Source organism: Mandrillus leucophaeus, unplaced genomic scaffold (genome assembly GCF_000951045.1).
Source record: "Mandrillus leucophaeus isolate KB7577 unplaced genomic scaffold, Mleu.le_1.0 Scaffold450, whole genome shotgun sequence".
Classification (NCBI taxonomy): domain Eukaryota; kingdom Metazoa; phylum Chordata; class Mammalia; order Primates; family Cercopithecidae; genus Mandrillus; species Mandrillus leucophaeus.
The window spans coordinates 302,648-321,915 of NW_012104810.1; positions in this window are offsets into that span (position 1 = coordinate 302,648).

Sequence of the window (19,268 nt, forward strand, 5' to 3'; positions counted from 1 at the left end):
TGCCACCTGGCCCGGCTAGTTTTTTGTATTTTTTAGTAGAGGCGGAGTTTCACCGTGTTATCCAGGATGGTCTCGATCTCCTGACCTCGTGTTCCGCCTGTCTCGGCCTCCCAAAGTGCTGGGATTACAGGCTTGAGCCACCGCGCCCGGCCACATTTTACTTTTAAGGTGTGTGCGAATAAAGATGGAAAAAGGATGACAACTGATCTGATACCTTCCTGCTGACAGGGGCGGTGGTGGGGTAGATGTTGACCCCAAGGTGAGAGTAGAATCACTTTGCAGCTGTCTGAGCTGTCTGAACATACTCACGCAGGACAGACTGGGGTTCCAAGGCTTTCATAACAAAGGCATTAGTATTCTCATCCATAGTTTAGGTACAGCATTTAAATAGATGGCATATTATAAGGTAAATAATGGATACAATAGGATAAAATAAATAAATAGGATAAAAAATGGATAAGATAGGATAAACAATAGGATAAAATAAATGAATAGGCTAAAAAATAGGATAACAAGTGAAATTCCCAGTTTTAAAAGTAAAGATTTAAAAGCATTAGTTTGAGGACTTGTCGCCATAATGAATATAAGATTTTGTCCACGCTGCTGAAAAACACTCCTCAGGAACAACAGGTGTACTGAAGTGTTTTAAAAAAACATATTTTTTCTATCTTCCATCCCCATTTCATTAAATATAAATCATAGTATGTTAAGTTTACTTGCAAAATAAATTTTATTCTTATTAGAGTAGGCCTGAGTTTTTGCATGAAGTGCAGTAGGAATAATTATTTGCCATATAAGAGCTTAAAAAAAAATAGCTTTGCTGAAACTTTGTTCTATAAAATTTCTCAGATTTACTTTTTAAAGACTTAAAGTCCAGCCATGGACTTATCTATGCCTGCAAATACATGTATGAGTTTGATGAATTTTTCTCCTCTCTAGGTGCCAAGAAAATTGTCCTACTCTCTAGATCCCAGGGGTTCCTGGGCCTGTCAGAAAGTGGCATTCTTTACGTACCACAGGTCAGGAGTCATGTATAGGAACTGTGTAGACAAGGTATAAGCCCAGTCTCCTGAGGAGCTTTTATTGACTCTGTAAGTCAACACTGATTCCTTAAAGAAAGCATGCTGTTCCAGTCACAGGCTTCATAAAATAACCAGTTTCTCTGATCATGTCCTTTTATGAAAGAAAACAGACTCTTATTGCCCTTATTAACTTATTGCCCTTAGTAACTTGCCCAGCAAGTTACTATACTGGCATAACTTGAGAATGCTCATAAATACTTTCTAAATTCTAGAGAAATCAGGTAGAGAGAAAGCAATATGCTCCAAATTCTGCTCCCAGGAGTATACTTTACTCACTTGCTAAAAGTTGTAAATAGTTTAAAATAAATGTTTCCTTGACTCTGTAAAACAAAAGGATTAGCTATCTTTAACAAATCAGCTCTCCATGAGAGTCCTAGAAGTTTGTTCCTTTCCTCTATTTCAATCACACAGTTTCTAAAGTTATAAGAGATCTGAATTCAAGAGGACCCATCAGAGTCCTATTGCTGATTATAAACTGCCTTTTGAAAAGAATGAAAACAAGATAATAATTGTCTGTGCATGACAAAATCTCAGGACAGTCATAGTTGAAGATGCAATCAACAAGGAAATATGGTCATCTCTGTGACACATAACAATTTACCATAACAATTACAATTATTACTGATAGCATATACTGAGACGTATCAGAATTTATAGGAATCTTGTAAAATCTTGTAACACAAACTAATAGCATATTTATATAAATATAACCCAAAGAAAGTTAAACACAACTTTATATTTGACACTGTTTTCTGCATAATTTTAATATGTCAAATAAGCCAAATGTGTGTCTTTTGGGGACTTTAGGGGACCTAATTTTTTTAAAAACTTAACTTAGAATTTGATCTTAAAAGGTTTATCAAATATGAAAGGTTTAAAATACTAGACATTTGCTGGTTTATCAAATATGAAAGGTTTAAAATACTAGACATTGCTAAAATACTAGACCTGTAATCCCAGCACTTTGGGAGGCAGTAGAGGGTGGATCACGAGGTCAAGAGATCAAGACCATCCTGGCCAAGGTAGTGAAACCCCGTCTCTACTAAAAATACAAAAATTAGCTGGGCATGGTCACACGCACCTGTAGTCCCAGCTACTCGGGAGGCTGAGGCAGGAGAATCACTCGACCCTGGGAGGCAGAGGTTGCAGTGAGCTGAGATTGCACCACTGCACTCCAGCCTGGTGACAGAGTGAGACTCCATCTCAAAATAAATAAATAAACAAACAAACAAATAAATACATAAATACTAGATATCACAAAATAGAATCTCAGGTTACCACATGTCATTCATTCAGCCAAAACGATAACTCAAAAATTTTAAAAAGGAAAAAACCTTTACTGTCATAGGAGACTTAGCTTTCTAAGTAACAAAACCCAGAGAAGGCAGAATGAGGCCAACTGAATCTGTCTCTTCTCTCTCCCCTGCCTGTTTTTTTGTAGTTTACTAAAAAGGCAAACAAAAATCTTTTATTGTTTATCAAAATAACATAAAAGTATTTTTCAAAAGAGAAAATCAAATTTAATGTTTGTGTTAATGCATCTCTAATGCTAAGACTGGTTTTTAATTAACTTTTGTAAATTCATTCAGTTTGAATTAGTTTGACCATAAGGTAAGATTTTCATAAACTTTTAGAACCCTTTACAATCTTCTGTTAAACAGCAGATCAATTTTTTAAGAAAACCCTGTTATTTGGACCCATGGGCCTAGATTTTGGCCCTGCATCAGCGTGCTTTTGTTTGATGTTCAACCTACAGAAACAAAATCTAAATAATCCCCTTCACGTCTTAGCTAACTTGCTCATACCAACATCACTTTCCACACAAGACGAATCCTTCACGAACCCTTTTCAACTATCTTAATCTTTTAGCATTGTCCATTACTCTTTTAGTTAGGACAATCTTTAAAACCCCCTGAGCTAGACAAAATTATGTTCTGTTGAATAAAAAACGTATTTCCATGCCTTCTTATAATCTCCCACCAAAACCGCATTCTACTTTCCTTCAAGACCTTACAACCTTGCATGTAAAATTGTTTTTCCAGTAGTTTCAAGTACATGTTACACTGTTACATTTAAGCAACTTTCATTTTTGGTGAAAACCCAATATTGAAAGATATTTTAATTATGTACTAGGTATGAAGCCTAGGACATCAGACGGAAGTCCAAATAAGATCTGACTGTACCATCATTCTCAGCAAACTATCGCAAGAACAGAAAACCAAACACCACATGTTCTCACTCATGGGTGGGAATTGAACAATGAGATCACTCGGACACAGGAAGGGGAACATCACATACCTGTCATGGGGTGGGGGGAGGGGGGAAGCATAGCATTAGGAGATATACCTAATGTAAATGACGAGTTAATGGGTGCAGCACACGAACATGGCACATGTTTACATATGTAACAAACCTGCACGTTGTGCACATGTACTCTAGAACACAAAGTATAATAAAAAAATAAATTAATTAAAAAAAAAAGATCTGACTATTTCTAGCATAACTAGGGGACACAGCTAACTCCACATGTCCCCAGGCCTTAACTAGAATCTAATGGCTTTAAAATAGATAAGTCGAACACTTGTCAAAGAAGCAGCTGATGACCTTAAAGCGTTTAGCAAACCTAATATCTGACCTGTCTAATTTAGACCAACTGTCTACATTTTGAAGACATTTTAATTTTACCAATCAATCTTTAAAATTGTCTTTATTTCCAAGAGATTACTAAAGTCACATGAACTGAAAAGCATTAAAGGTTCTATTTTTCTGAAAAAATTTTGATTTAAACATCTATTTTTCTTTAAACCAATGAATTAGAGTTCTCTAATGTAAACATCACAAACACACATACACACACACACACACGCACACACACACATAAAAATATAGAGAGACAGACAGAAGATCCAGTAGTTGTAAGATTTTTTATTTGCTAGTTTCTTAATTGGATTACTGGCTTCAGGGTGGAGCCCTTGGAGGAAGAGGGCCAGGAGAGTATGCAGTTTCTAGGATATAATAAGCAAGCACATCTGGAAGGCAAAAACAGATCCTCAAAATTAGGGGTTCCATTTTTATACTACATCCTGGATCTCCCAAAAGAAAGAAATGCTACAGTGCGATGCTTTTATTCCCCATTTCATTTCAAGGCAACCCAAAGCCCATCAGCCCATTTTGTAATCAGTCCATTCACCATGGGAGTTTCATCTCTCGGTTGGCTATGAGGATGTTTCCATACCTCTCAGGTGGCCAAGAGCATGTTTCTCTGATGCAAGCATGCTAAGTGTCAAGTATTCCTACATAACTGCAATTAGCCATACCTTAAAACATATTTCCTATCTAGTTATTACACACCAAGGCTAAAAGCTCTTTTATAATGCAAAGTATTTTCTGATATCCGCTAAAGTAAAAAATGTCAGGTAACATAATGTAAAACAGAACAGAGCCTTAGATTTTGAGAGGAGTATGTCCTCCTTCAATCCCTGGGGTTTCATGAGGAAAACAGATTTTTCCTAAAATGAGGTCTGTGATGCCTCCTGTTTTTCTCAAAGATTGCCAGGCTTTTAGAAATTATCTCAGGTCCTTTCATGTGGGCATTGAGAGTTGCAAGAAGATAAACTGAGAAAATAATTAATTGATGGAGAAAACAAACAAACAACCTTTTTTCAATAAAACAAGATTCAAGAAGAGAAAAAGCGCAAATGCCGTGTGTGTGTGTGTGTGTGTGTGTGTGTGTGTGTGTGTAGCTTGGATATCTATTATTAATTAAGCTGACTTTTAACAACAGGGCTCTTTAAAATATATATATATATATATATTTTTTAAGTCTTTTATTACCTGACTGTAGCCAGGCCAAACAACCAGTATTTTTGGCCTTTGAACTTTACCAGCAGTAATCTGCCAGGTTAAACCCATAAGCCTTAACAAAAGTCATGACTTAACCACAGTACACAAAGTGTTTTCAAAGAAGTGGTAAGCAGTTTTTACAAGATTTAAAGTCTACCATGGTAGTTCAGAGAAAGGAAAATTTAAGAAGGGAAGTCAGAAGTTGTTTATGGAGGGGAAGAGAATCAACAAATTGCACAGGTTACACAGAAAGTATTCATTTCCTAGGTGGAAAATTGAACCAGAGCCACCATTGTGAAAAGACAAAGCCTTAGCTTTTGAGCTACAGCATTGGGCGGGTTTCATTATGCTTCTCAGAATGAGCCTAGAACAGCCAATTTCGAGCTTGCAACAGTTTTTATCTGCTCAAGATAATTTTTAGAGCTAACTAGGATACAAACCACAACATTTCTGTCCTCTGGATGGCAGGGACCAAGAGAAAGTACTGCCACATTGTTACAAGGTCAAACTCCCAAGAGCATAAAACAAGAAAAAAGGGAAACCTCATCCAGCATTAATTTCAGGGACCCACACCTAAGTTTGCAACTGACAAGTCTGCCGAACCAGCTTGAACAACAGGCTTATAGGGGTCTTAAGCCCACATTTTATCCTGTGGTACCACTTTCCATTACAAAAAGACACAGAAAGACAAATTTATACCACAAAGTACATCAGATTCTCTACAGCTCAAGACTAGTCTCACAAATCATTTTTGTCAATTGATCAGACCCTTGCAGAGGAGACAAACAGTGATGTTTACCATTTACACAAAGAGGGAGAGTGGTCAGAAACTTGACTGGTAAAAAATTCTTACTCATTTTGCCAGCATACCAGGTTTCTGAGTTCCCTTGTTCTGCAGCTTCCAAAAGGATGGAGTGGCTTTTCATGACCCCATTCACTATGCCATAGCTCTGGGGTCAAGCCATGTTATAAAAGAAAATTATCATTTTCTGCATTATGGAACAATAGACAAAAGCTTATCAATTTCGCAAGTTGCTGCTCAGCTGGCTGCATGGCAAACCAAATTAACATTTTTCATCCCAACTCAGTAAAATACACATAATCAAACAGACACTACTCACTTCATTCAGCACCCAGTATCAACCAGGCAAGGCTCAAACTTTCTCCTGTTGGTTCCTGTCATCTTTAATCCACTTAAGGTGGGGAAGGATGACTTCCAACTGGGAATTCAATGGGTTGTCTCTGGGCAAAATGAAAAGCAAACACTCACCTCTAGTCAGGCTGTTGAGCTTTTTGCAGGACTCATTGAAGGGAGCACACTTACAGAGGGTTCTCGGAGTTACGCCTGCTGGACCTCCATCAGCAATTCCTTCAGATCCCCTCCACACATACAAACACACACGATGAAGACAAGATGGACAGAAAGCCTCCTAAACCAAGATCCCTAACCAAAAATTTCAAGACTATTTATTCCAAACTAACCACCTATTCTCTGAGAAATCTCCTTAAAAATCTTCCCAGTTGAAGAGGAGTCTCCAAAACCAAGACTCTTCCTACTAATTAGAGCCAGCTGAAACCACTTTAATGAGCTGCACCAAGACCTCAAATGAGCTGAATAAAGATCCCAAAGGAGCCAAACCAAGACCCCCAAAGGAGCCAAATAATGATTTTTTAAGGAGCCAAACCAACTGGGAGAAGGAAGGATTTGTTGGCAGTGTCTAGAATACACACCAGACCAATTTAAAGATGTCTTTTCAGTAACTATTTCTCTATTGCAATTTAATAAATGCATCATGGGTCAGTAGCACCCCAACAGTAGAGATAGTGTCCGAGTCAGCTCCTAGTGCAAGAGAACAAGGCAGTCACTTGGGCTGGCCTCTGGATCCATTGCCAGAGGAGGACTACCAAACTTTGGGCAGGTAGTCACAAGGGCAGTCCCAGATAAACCACCAAATTTTCAGTCACCCAATGGGTTCACCTTGGCCACTGCCTAGACAGAGCCAATTTGTCAAGTCAGGGGAATTGCAATAGAGAAAGAGTAATTCATGCAGAACCAGCTGTGGAGGACACCAGAGTTTTATTATTACTCAAATCAGTCTCCCAGAAAATTTGGAGATCAGCGTTTTTAAGGAAAATTTGGTGGGTAGGGGGCCAGTGAGTCAGGAGTGCTGATTGTTTAGACCAGAGAGGAAATCATAGAGAGTGAAAGCTGTACTCTAGTGCTGAGTCAGTTCCTGGGTTGAGTCACAAGACCAGATGAGCCAGTTTATCTATGTGGGTGGTGCCAACAGATCCATCGAGTGCAGTGTCTGCAAATTATCTCATGCCCTGATGTTAGGTTTACAATAGTGTTATTATCTTCAGGAGCAATTTGGAGATGTTGAGAATCTTCAGCTACATGAGTCCTAGACCATAATTTTTAATCTTTGCCTAATTTGTTAGTTCTGCAAAGGCAGTCTTGTTACCAGGCAGGGAAGGGATTTGTTTGGGAAAGGATTGTTATTGTCTTTGTTTCAAAGCTAAACTACAAACTAAGTTTCTCCCAAAGTTTGTTTGGCCTATGCCTAGGAATCAACAAGGACTGCTTGGAGGTTAGAAGCTAGATGGAGTCAGTTAGGTCATATCTCTTTCACTGCTATAATTTTCTCAGTTATGATTTTCACAAAGGCAGTTTCAATTCCACAGGCTTTTATTCCTTGAGGAGCTGCAACCCAATGCTAGTTGTGGCTGCTGCACCAGGGAGGCAGAGGGGAGGACAGCCACTTCCACATACTCCAGAGACATGTACTGCTACTGCTGTGGGACAGAATGGTGAGCAGACAGCCCTCCAAAGATGCCTGCTTTCACTGCTCCTGCTAACCTACCTTTGCTGATGGCATGCCTGCAGCACATCTGACCTGCCCTGCCTAAGCATTTTGCCTATGGCTTGTTGTTCTTCAGAAAGCCCAGTTTCTAAAAGCCTGCAGTCTCCCTGGGGCTCTCACTGATGGGGAGTTCTGTTGTTGCCTCTGCATCTGTCTATTCCTGCCAGAGTATTCTGTCATTGGCTGGGGATCCAAATTGTACACCCCATCAGAGCCACCCATCACAACCAAACCCTAAGGAACTGAGTACAAGTCCAGTACCAGTTAAGTCCCTCCAGGATTCACGCAAGCCATCCAGGGAGCCTTCTACAGGCCTGTTTATTGGAGCATCACCTAGCCCAGTTCGCTAGCACTGGGACATGATCACTTCTCCAGTGGTGTAAGATTGGCTGCCCCAAAGAGCAGATGCCACCACAACTGACACCCACCTGCACTTGATGAAAGGTGAAATCCCTCTTCCTCTCTACACAAAGCAGCAGTATTCCTGCATCAGAGAACAAGCAAGCCACAAAGCTCTCTACTGAGCTGAGAGAACAGGTTCGACCCCAAAGCCATTCCCATAGAGAACTAAGGGCAGTTATTTTTTGCGGTTTTCACCTACATTGTGGTCTAGAGATAGATGACAGTGTTCATCTGAACCGAGAGTCATGAGTCCTAGGACCGAGGTGTGATAGGGACACAAATTGGGTTTCTGCCTGCCTAGGATGTGGAGCTTGTACAGCCACCTCCTTCCCTGCAGAGACCTCAGCACATTTCACTGGGAACTTCCTTAATCACCCCCATCAGAACCAGTGCCTGCACTCATCATTGGGGTATTTGTGGATGGGCATGGTGGTCTGGCCCTGCCCAGCTTTTTCCCTCCCCAGGCCCACAGTTGAACAAGGGACTCAGGGCACTGGGCATTTAACAGACCAATCCACCATCTGAAACAACAGAAACCACTTCCCAGTAAACAAAGGTCAAGCACATACCCATCTGCGTCTGCTATAGCCAGCTCTTACCCATAAGCACCACTTACTTACCTGGATATTGAACTGGACAACCCAATATTATACTGGCTGACAGAAGAGCACAGGGCTAAAGAAGCAAAGCCAAAAGGACTTTAACCAATAGACATTACAGGCATATTCTCAAGGAGGGAAAATCCCATCCAGACTAAAGTGGACCAAAAAAAGAAGTGACACCTTCTGCAGATGAAAAGAACCAGTCTAAGGACTCTGGTACCATGAAAAACAGAATGTTATGATACCCTGGAAGGAACACATTAGCTCTCTCATTTCAGATCTTAAGCAAACTGAAAATTCTAAAATGACAGATAAAGAATTTAAACTATGGATTAAAATGAAATCCAATGAGATTCAAAAGGAAGTTCAATAGCAACAGAAAAAAAATCAGAAAAGAAATTAAGATAAGAAAGAAGAGATTGATATCTTTATAAAAATCCCAGAAATTATAGAAAAGAAAAATACACCAGAGGATTTACAAAATAGAGTTTAAAGCTTTAACAGCAGGCTAGACCAAGCAGAAAAAAATAATTTTAGAGCTTAGAGACAGATCTTTCAAGTTAACCTAGTCAGAAATAAAAAATTAAAAAAAAAAAAAAGGAATTTTAAAAACTGAACATTGACGTCAAGACAGAACAGAAAGTACAAGTTTGCAAAATATACTTGAAGCATTAATTCCATAAAATGTCCTTGGTTTTACTAGAGATATAGACAGCTAGATAAAAAAATGCTTGGCAAATACCTGGAAGATATTTTCCAAGATGAGCATCACCAAGACACATAGTCATCAGACTATCCAAGGTCAATGTGAAAGGAAAATATCCTAAAGACAACTAGAGAGAAGTGTCTAAATCACCTTTAAAGTAATTCTCAAAAGACTAATAGCAGACTTCTCAGCAGAAACCTTACAAGTCAGAAGAGATTTGGGGCCTAATTTAAGCCTTCTAAAAGAAAAAAGAAAAAAAAAAAATCTGCCAGTGAAACATTTTATATCATTGCAAACTAAGCTTTATAAATGAAAGAGAAAGTCTTTCTCAGACAAGCAAATGCTAAAGGAATTCATCACCACTAGATTTATACTACTTGATATGCTCAAAAGAGTTCTAAACATAGGAACCAAATGATGATACTTGCCATCACGAAAACACAGACTGTCAGTAAAAGCTCACAAACCCTATACATACAATGACATAGTTGAAACTACAAAGCAACAGGATTATCACAGACACAAAATCTTACATATTGACATTAATCTTGAATGTAAATGGCCTAAATATTCCACTTAAAAATTATAGACTGGCAGATTGGATTTAAAAAACAAGATGTTATTATTTGGTGCCTACAAGAGACTCACCTCAAAGGTAAAGATACCTGCAGACTCAAAGTAAAAGGATGCTAAAATATACATCATGAATATGTAACATAAAAACAAGCAGGATTCATTCTAGATCCTGAATATTAGTCCTTTGTCAGATGTTTGGATTGTGAAGCTTTTCTCCCACTCTGTGGGTTGTCTGTTTACTCTGCTGACTGTTCCTTTTGCCATGCAAAAGCTCTTTGGGTTAATTAGGTCCTGGCTATTTATCTTTCTATTTATTGCATTTACTTTTGGGTTCTTGGTCTTGAAATTCTTGCCTAAGCTAATGTCTACGAGGGTTTTTCCAATGTTATTTTCTAGAATTTTTGTATTTTCAGGTCTTAGGTTTAAGAATGTCTACCAATCAATGAATGGATAAAGAAACTGTGGTATATATATGTATAATAGAATACTATGCAGCCATAAAAATGAATGAATTAACAGCATTTGCAGTGACCTGGATGGGATTAGAGACTATTATTCTAAGAGAAGTAACTTAGGAATGTAAAACCAATCATCATATATTCTAACTGATATGTGAAATCTAAGCTATTAAGACACAAAGGCATAAAAATGACACAATGGACTTTGGGGATTTGAGGGAAAAGTGGGAGGGGTGCAAGGGATGAAAGACTACAAATATGGTACAGTGTATACATCTTGGGTGATGGGTGCACTGAAAGATCACAAATCACCACTAAAGAACTTAATCATGTAACCAAATACCACCTGTGTACCCCAATCACTTATGAAAAATAAATAAATAAATAAAATTTTAAAAAATGAGCAGGGGTGGATATACTTAGATGAAATAAAACAGACTACAAATCAATAACAGTAAAAAGAAGACTAGACAGGTAATTATATAATGATAAATATTTCAATACAGCAAGAAGTTATAATAACCCTAAATATACGTGCACCCAACAGTGGAGCCCCCAGAGTTATAAAACAAATACTACTAAACCTCAGAAAGGTGACAGCAATAAAATAGTAGTTGAGTACTTTGAAAACCCACTGACAGCACTATACAGATAATTAAGGTGGAAAATTAACAAAGAAACTCTGACTTAAACTGGATTCTAGACAAAATGAACCTAACATATATTTACAGAACATTCTACAAAACAGCCACAGAATATGTTATTCTCATATCTGCATGAAACATTCTCCGAAATGGACCATATACTTGGCCATAAACCAACTCTCAATAAATTTTTAAAAAATCAAAATAATGCCAAGGTTCTTCTTGGACCACAGTGGAATTAAATTAGAAATCAATACCAAGAGGAACTCTCAAAACTGTACAACTACATGGAAACTAAACAACTTGTTCCTGAATGACTTTTGGGTAAATGATGAAATTAAGACAAATAAAACACAAATTCATTGAAATAAATGAAAACAGGGATATAATATTCAAAAACCTCTGGTATACAGCAAAGCAGTGTGATGAGGAAAGTTTATAATGTTAAATGCCTACACCAAAAAAGAAGAATTTCAAACTAGCAACCTAAGAACACACCTCAAGGAACTAGGAAAACAAGAATAAATCAAACCCAAAGCTAGTTGAAAAAAAGAAATAGCAAAGAACCAAAACGAAGTAAATGAGATCAAGAACAACAACAAAGAATACAAAGATTCAACAAAATAAAAAGTCTGTTCTTTGAAAATATAAAAAAATTGATAGACTATTACGTAGATTAACCAAATAAAAAAGAGAGACTATTCAAATAAGCACAATCAGAAATGAAAAAGGTGAAATTACAACTGATAACATAGAAATACAAAAGTTCAGCAGATATATACAAAAGTGCATATCTATGTGCATAGACTAGAAAACTTAGAGAAAATGAATAAATTCCTGGAAACATACAATTTCCAAAGTTTGAACTAGGAAGAAATAGAAATCCTGAACACACCAAAACAACTAATAATATTTAAACAATAGTAAACAAACAAACAAACAAAAACCTCCCAATGAAAACAAATCCTAGGGCAACATAGAATCACACCAAAATTTTATCAATTGTGCAAAGAAAATCTGACACCAATTTTACTGAAACTCTTTTAAAAAATTAGAGGAGGGATTGCTACCTAATTCATTCTATAAAGCCAGTATTGTCCTGATACCAAAAGCAGGGAAGGACACAATTACAAAAGAAAACTACGTGCCATATCCATGATGATCATAGATCCAGAAATCCTCATGAAAATACTAACAAACCAATTCCAACAGCATATTAAAATGTTTATACATCACTATTTATTGGACATCATTCCCAGAATGGAAGGATGGTTCAACATATGCAGATCAGTAAATGTGAATGGCCACATAAACAAAATTTAAAGCAAAAACCATATGATCATTTCAATAGATGTAGAAAAAGAATTCAATAAAATGCAACATCTAGTCATGTTAAAAACCCTCAACAAAGTAGACAACTAAGGAATATACTTCAAAATAATGAAAGCTTTATATGACAAACCCACAGCCAACATCATGCTGAATGGGAAAAATTGAAAGCATTTCTCCGCTGAGAACTGGAACAAGACAAGGATGCCCATTCTCACCACTTCTATTCAACATAGGATGGGAAGTCCTTGCCAGTGCCAACGGGCAAGAGAAAGAAGTAAAAGGTATCCAAACTGGAGAATAGGAAGTCAAATTTTTTCTGTTCACTCATGATATGATCTGATACCTAAAAAAAATCTAAAATACTCAAAAGACTCCTATGAATGATAAATGGCTTCAACTAAGGTTCAGGATACAAAATCAAAATATAAAACTCAGTAACATTTCTATATACCATTAGCATTCAAGCTGAGAACTAAATGAAGAACGAATATCATTTACTGTATACACAAATAAATAAAATAGCTAGGAATACATTTAACCAAAGTGAAATATTTCTATTGAGAGAATTACAGAATACTGATAAAAGATACCATAGATGCTACAAACAAAAAATCATTCCATGCTCCTGGATTGAAAGAACCAATAGTGTTTAAATGACTCAGAGTACCCAAAGAAATCTGCAGATTCAATGGTATTTCTATCAAATTACCAACATCATTTTTTACAGAAATCCTAAAAAGCAATTGTATAATTTGTATGGAACCAAAAAAATAGCTCAAATAACCAAAGCAATCTGTAGCAAAAAGAACAAAACTGGAGGCCTCACATTACCTGACCCCCAATTATATTACATACAAGGGTTTAGTAATCAAAACACCATGATACTGGTACAAAAATAAACACATCAATGGAATGAAACAGAGAACCCAGAAATAGTGCCGCAAACCTATAGCCAACTGATCTTTGACAAAGTTGACAAAAATGTACCATGGGGAAAGTACATCCTATTTAATAAATAGTGCTCGAAAAATTGAATAGCCATGTGCAGGAGAATAAAACCTACTCCTATCTTTCACCATATACAAAATTCACTCAAGATCAATTAAGATTAAAAGTAAGACCTGAAACTATGAAAGTCCTAGAAGAAAGTACAGGCAAAACTCTTCTATGCAAATAATTTATAAGTAAGACCTAAAAAGCAAATGCAACAAAAACAATATACAAATGGATCTTAATTAAACTAAGAACCTCTGCACAGCAAAAGAATAATCAAAAGAGAACAAGCAATCTAAAGAATAGAAGAAAATTTTGTAAACTATGCCTCTGATACAGTAGTAATATATAGAATTTACAAGAAACTCAATGTCAACAAGAAAAACTAAATAATCCTGTTAAAAAAATGGGCAAGTGACATGAACAGACATGTATCTAAAAAATACATGCAAGCAGCCAACGAACCTATGAAAAAGTTCTCAACATCACTAATCACCCAAGAAATGTGAATTAAAACCACAATGAGACACCGTCTCACACCAGAGTGGCTATTATTAAAAAGCAAATAAACAATAGATGTTGGGGAAGCTTGGAGAAAAGGGAATGCTTGTGCATTGTTGGTGGAAATGAAAATTAGTACAAGCTCTATCAAAAACATTCTGGAGATTGCTCAAAGAACAAAAAATAGAACTTACATTCAACATAACAATCCCAATACTGGGGAAAAGTAATTGTTGACGTCAAAAAGACACATTCACTTATGTGTTTATCACAGTACTATTCACAATAGCAAAGTGATGGAATCAGCCTTTGTCCATCAACAGATGTTTGCATAGAGAAAGCATATACACCATGAAATATTGTGCAGCCGTAAAAGAGAATGAAATCATGTCTTTGCAGCAACAAGGATGGACTGGAGGCCATTATGAAAAGTGAAGTAACTCAGAAACACACAATTAAATACCACATATTCTCACTTATTAGTAAACTATACAAAGGTATACATGGACATGCAGGTAAAAATAATAAACATTGGAGACTCCAAAATCGGGAAAGAAGAGACGAGAATGAAGATTGAAAAATTACACATCAAGGACGATGTTAATTATGTGTGCTGTATACACCACAAAATGTTAATTATTAATTATTTATGCTGTATACACTAGAAGCCCAAACTTCACCATTATGCAATATATTCATGTAACAAACCTGCACGTGTACATCCTGAAATTATATATTTTAAAAGAAATTTAAAACAATGCATTTTTTAAGAGAAAAATATATTCATATTGGGAATGAACAAATAAAACTGTCTTCATTTATGGATGGCATAGTTGTCTATGTAGAAAATTCAAAATATCTGACAAATAGACCCCTGGAACTAATAGCAATTATAACAAGATTACAGGATACAATGTTAATGTACTATAGGCAATCAACTTTCTATATACTAGCAATAATCATGTGGAATTTGAGGTTAAAAATGAAATACCATTTACATTTGTACCACCCCAAAATTTAACTCTTAGATAGAACTGTAACAAGATACTCTTAAGTTTTATATAAGGAAAATTACAAAACTCTGATAAATAACTAAATTAATGAAGAGGAATTTCATGTCCATTGACAGAAAGACTCAATATTTTAAGATTTAAGGTCTTCCCAAATTGATCTATAGACTGAATGCAATCCCTTTAAACACCTCAATAAGGTTATTTTGTGGATACCTGTGTCAACAAACTTACTCTAATGTTTACATGGAGATGCAAAATACTCAAATAATTAGCTCAATATTGAAGCAGAAGAACATAGTGAGAGGACTGATACTAACAAACTTCAAGATTTACCACAAGTTTATAGTTATCAACACAGTGTGGTAGCAAAATAATGGACAGATTGACAAAAAAGAATAGATGATCTAGAAATAAATCCACATAAATGTAGTCAACTAATCACTGACAAAAAAGGAAATTTAATAAATGACAAAAATAGTCATCCTAATCAATGATGATTTAAAAACCTGGAAAACCATGTACAAAAAATAATAAATAAATAAATAAAAGACACAGACCTTCTATCTTTTACAAAAGGTAAATTAAAATGAATTGTAGGACTAAATGTAGAATGTGAAACTATAAAACTAATATATAACATATAAGAAAACCTAGATAAACAAGTATGAATACCACTTTTTATATGAAAAACCAAAGTTATGATTCATGGAAGAAATAATTGATTAATGAGGTTTGATTATAATGAAAAATTCTTTTTCTGTGAAAAACAATGTCAAAAGAATGAGAAGATAATTCACAAACTGGAAGAAAATATTCATAAATTATTTTCTAACATTAAGGACTATAGTTTAATAAATAAGGCTATTTTATAAAATGTACACATAATTTGTAAAACTCAAAAATAAGAAAATGAAAAACCTAATTATATATGAAGGGGGGTGCAAAATCCTGAAGAGACAACTTACTAAAAAAAATGCAAATTTCATGTAAGCATATGAAAAGATGCTTAACATCATATGCCATCAAGGAAATGCATAATTAAACAACAATGACATACCAAAACACATCCATTAGAATAACCAAAATTCAAAACACAGAAAGCAGCAAATGCTGGCAAAGATGTAGAGCAACAGAAATTCTCATTCACTGCTGGTGGGAATGCAAAACAGTGTATTTTCACTTCGGAAGACAATGTGGCAATTTCTTAGAAAACTAAACGCAGTCTTACCATACAATTCAGTCATTACACTCCTTGTCATTTACCCAAATGAGTTCCAAACGTATGTTCACACCAAGACTTGCATGTGGATATTTAAAGCATTTTCATTTATGATTTCCAAGACTTGGAATCAAATAACATATTCTTCAGAAGGTGAATCAACAAATAAACTGTGGTATATCCAATGAAATATCATTCAGTGCTAAAAAGAAATGAGTTATATCGAGCTATGAAATCGCATGAAGAAAAATTAAATGTATATTACTAAGTAAAAGAGGCCAATCTGAAAAGACTACATACTGTATGATTCCAACTTTATAACATCCTGGAAAAAGTAAAAGTATGTAGTCTGCAAAAAGATCAGTGGTTTTCAGGGATTAGGGAAGTAAACGGGATTAACAGAGCAAAGAAGGTTTTTAGATTAGTGAAACTATTTAGTGCAATACTACCAACAACAAATACAGATTACTATACCTTTGTTAAAACCCATAAAATGCACAACACCAAGAGTGAATCCTAATGTGAACTATGGACTTTGAGTGGTAAATATGCATCTTATGTAGGTTAAACGGTTATAGCAAAGGTGCCAGTCTGATGGGAGAATTTGATAGTGGGGAAAGTTGTGTGTGTGTGGTGAGGAAATCAGAGCTTTCTGCTCAAATTCAGTGTAAGCCCAAAACTTCTCCAATACGGTTTATTAATTTTTTAAAATGGACATAGCCTATAAGGGCTTCAAACTGTTTTTAACTAAAACTTGAACTAAATTAATACTATTATGGCGTATATTACAGAAATGACTTTAAGGCTCATTTAATAAGTAACAAGAGATTATTTTCATTTGTACCAACCCAGCCTTAAGTTTCAATGGAAATGAGCATTTGGTGTACTAGAAACTTAAAAGCATTTTTAAAAATTGGGATAATTTTGCTGAGTATGAGAATGACAGAAATGGCAACAGCGGTTCATCCCTCTCAGCTATCTTAGAGTAACCAACGTAAGAGAGGCTCAAGATCTGGTCATTCTTTCTGAGGAAGAATGTGACTGGTTATCTATAGAGGTTTTACTAATGAATCCAGTTTGAGCACAGATTGGTGGTTCTGTCCCACATTTTGAGTTGCTCAATATATTATTAGAAGAAAGTCATAAATATTTAGACTGAGTCTATGATTATCACCTAGGCAAACAAAATATTCACCTCAGTAACTGTACTCTCTTATTGGAGCTCAATTTTCTTACAACACTCCTGACACCCCAGTCACTCTTGATAAGAAGCTTATCTGATTTTAACTTCTTCTTCCCCAAAAGGGGAATACTACATGTATTGTAGTAACCTGATTTGTATCTTGAGACATAAAACAGACGTTAGTAAAAAGTTTGTGAAATAATATAAAAGTTTGATATTAATACTATTATAGTTACGTTAATTGCGTAGCATTAACAAATGCATCTTCATTATATAAGATGTTAATGCTAGGGAATACTAGGGGAATGTATATGAGAACTTGCTGTAGTATGTGTACAACTGTCCAGTATATCTAAAATTATTACAAACGAAAAGAGCTATTTTTTAAATTACTGAATGTCTTAACATTACATTGGCTTACTTGAAGCTGACTCAGGGGCAACACCAAAGGTCAACCTGCTGGCCTCTTGCACTCTCTCTCTCTTAAGGAAATACAGAAAACTAGTACAATATTTTAGGGACAGTAATGCTGATTTAATTCTCTCATTCACTGTATTTTAAAAACAAAGACTCAGTTATGTTAACCCTAACTTTATTCATATGACTTTTGTCTTTCTAAGGCAAGATATTGATGCGCAGGAAATAAAGTAGAAAAGGACTTGAAAATAAAAAGTAAGAATTATTTGACCTTTATTCTTCAGGTCAGCATACAAAAGATTACCTCCTTAGCTTTTTGTAATTCCAGTTTTCTGGTAGTGACTTCTATTTTTTAATATTACATGATAAAATAATTATGTCTTTATGAAATTATTTCAATAAGGAATGCTTACCTCATTTAAAAATCACAATAATTTCCCTCCTTTTCTTTTCCTTATAAGGATATAGCAATGTCTTCATATTCCCCACTGGACACTTCTGTAATTTCTTGCTCCTCCTAATATAGATTGTCCTTCTAATCACCTATTAAGCAACATGAGGTATCAGTACTTTTACCAATTATTCTACCCATTCCTCATTTTGCCTCTGTCAAACTTCATTTTTATATTATCCATGTTATTGTATATATTCTGTTTTCTAATAACAGTAATATTGCTAGTGTTTTGTCTATAGGTTCATTTTGAAATGTGAAATCAACATGATTATGCTATATAAATAGTACTGAAAGCAGGGTCATACTTCTCATTATGAAATAATCTCCTTTAAAGAACTCCCAGGATCATGATCCTATACAAATCAAAGGTTAGTATTCTTAGTATGAAAGTTCATTGAGCTCTAATCTGTATTTTCTCAGGAATGTGTCACGTTCTTAGTTACCCTTATATTAGGATTTTGTCATTCTTGATTTTTTTTGTCTTCTTTCCCCTTGAATTTTTAATGTCTTTCTTTGTTGTCTGTGCCACCTTCTTTGATTATATTATCCAATTTGCCTAAGATTTCATTCATGCACCCTAGTCGTCTGAATCCTTTTGTTTCCCATAGTCATGTTTACTGATTAGTTCTACATAATGGTGTCAATCTGGACTTACTATTCTATAAACTGGCTACAAATTTCATGACCGTAGATTTCCCTGCATAACTTCATTTGTTTAACTTTATTTGCTCCTAGAATTTTTTTTCAGCATCCAGCTTTATTTTATGATATTTTCAGATTATAATTATATTATATTGCTTATTCTTTTATTCATATAGCATTTATTTTTCCCACTAGGAAGTTAGCTTCGTTCGAACAAGTAACTTTCCTGTCCTTTTTTTTTCACATAGCTATACGCTTAGCAAAAGATATGTATAAATTCATGTTTGTTGACAAAGTAGTGGAAACAAAGCAATGTGTCTCTGATGAACACAATGTT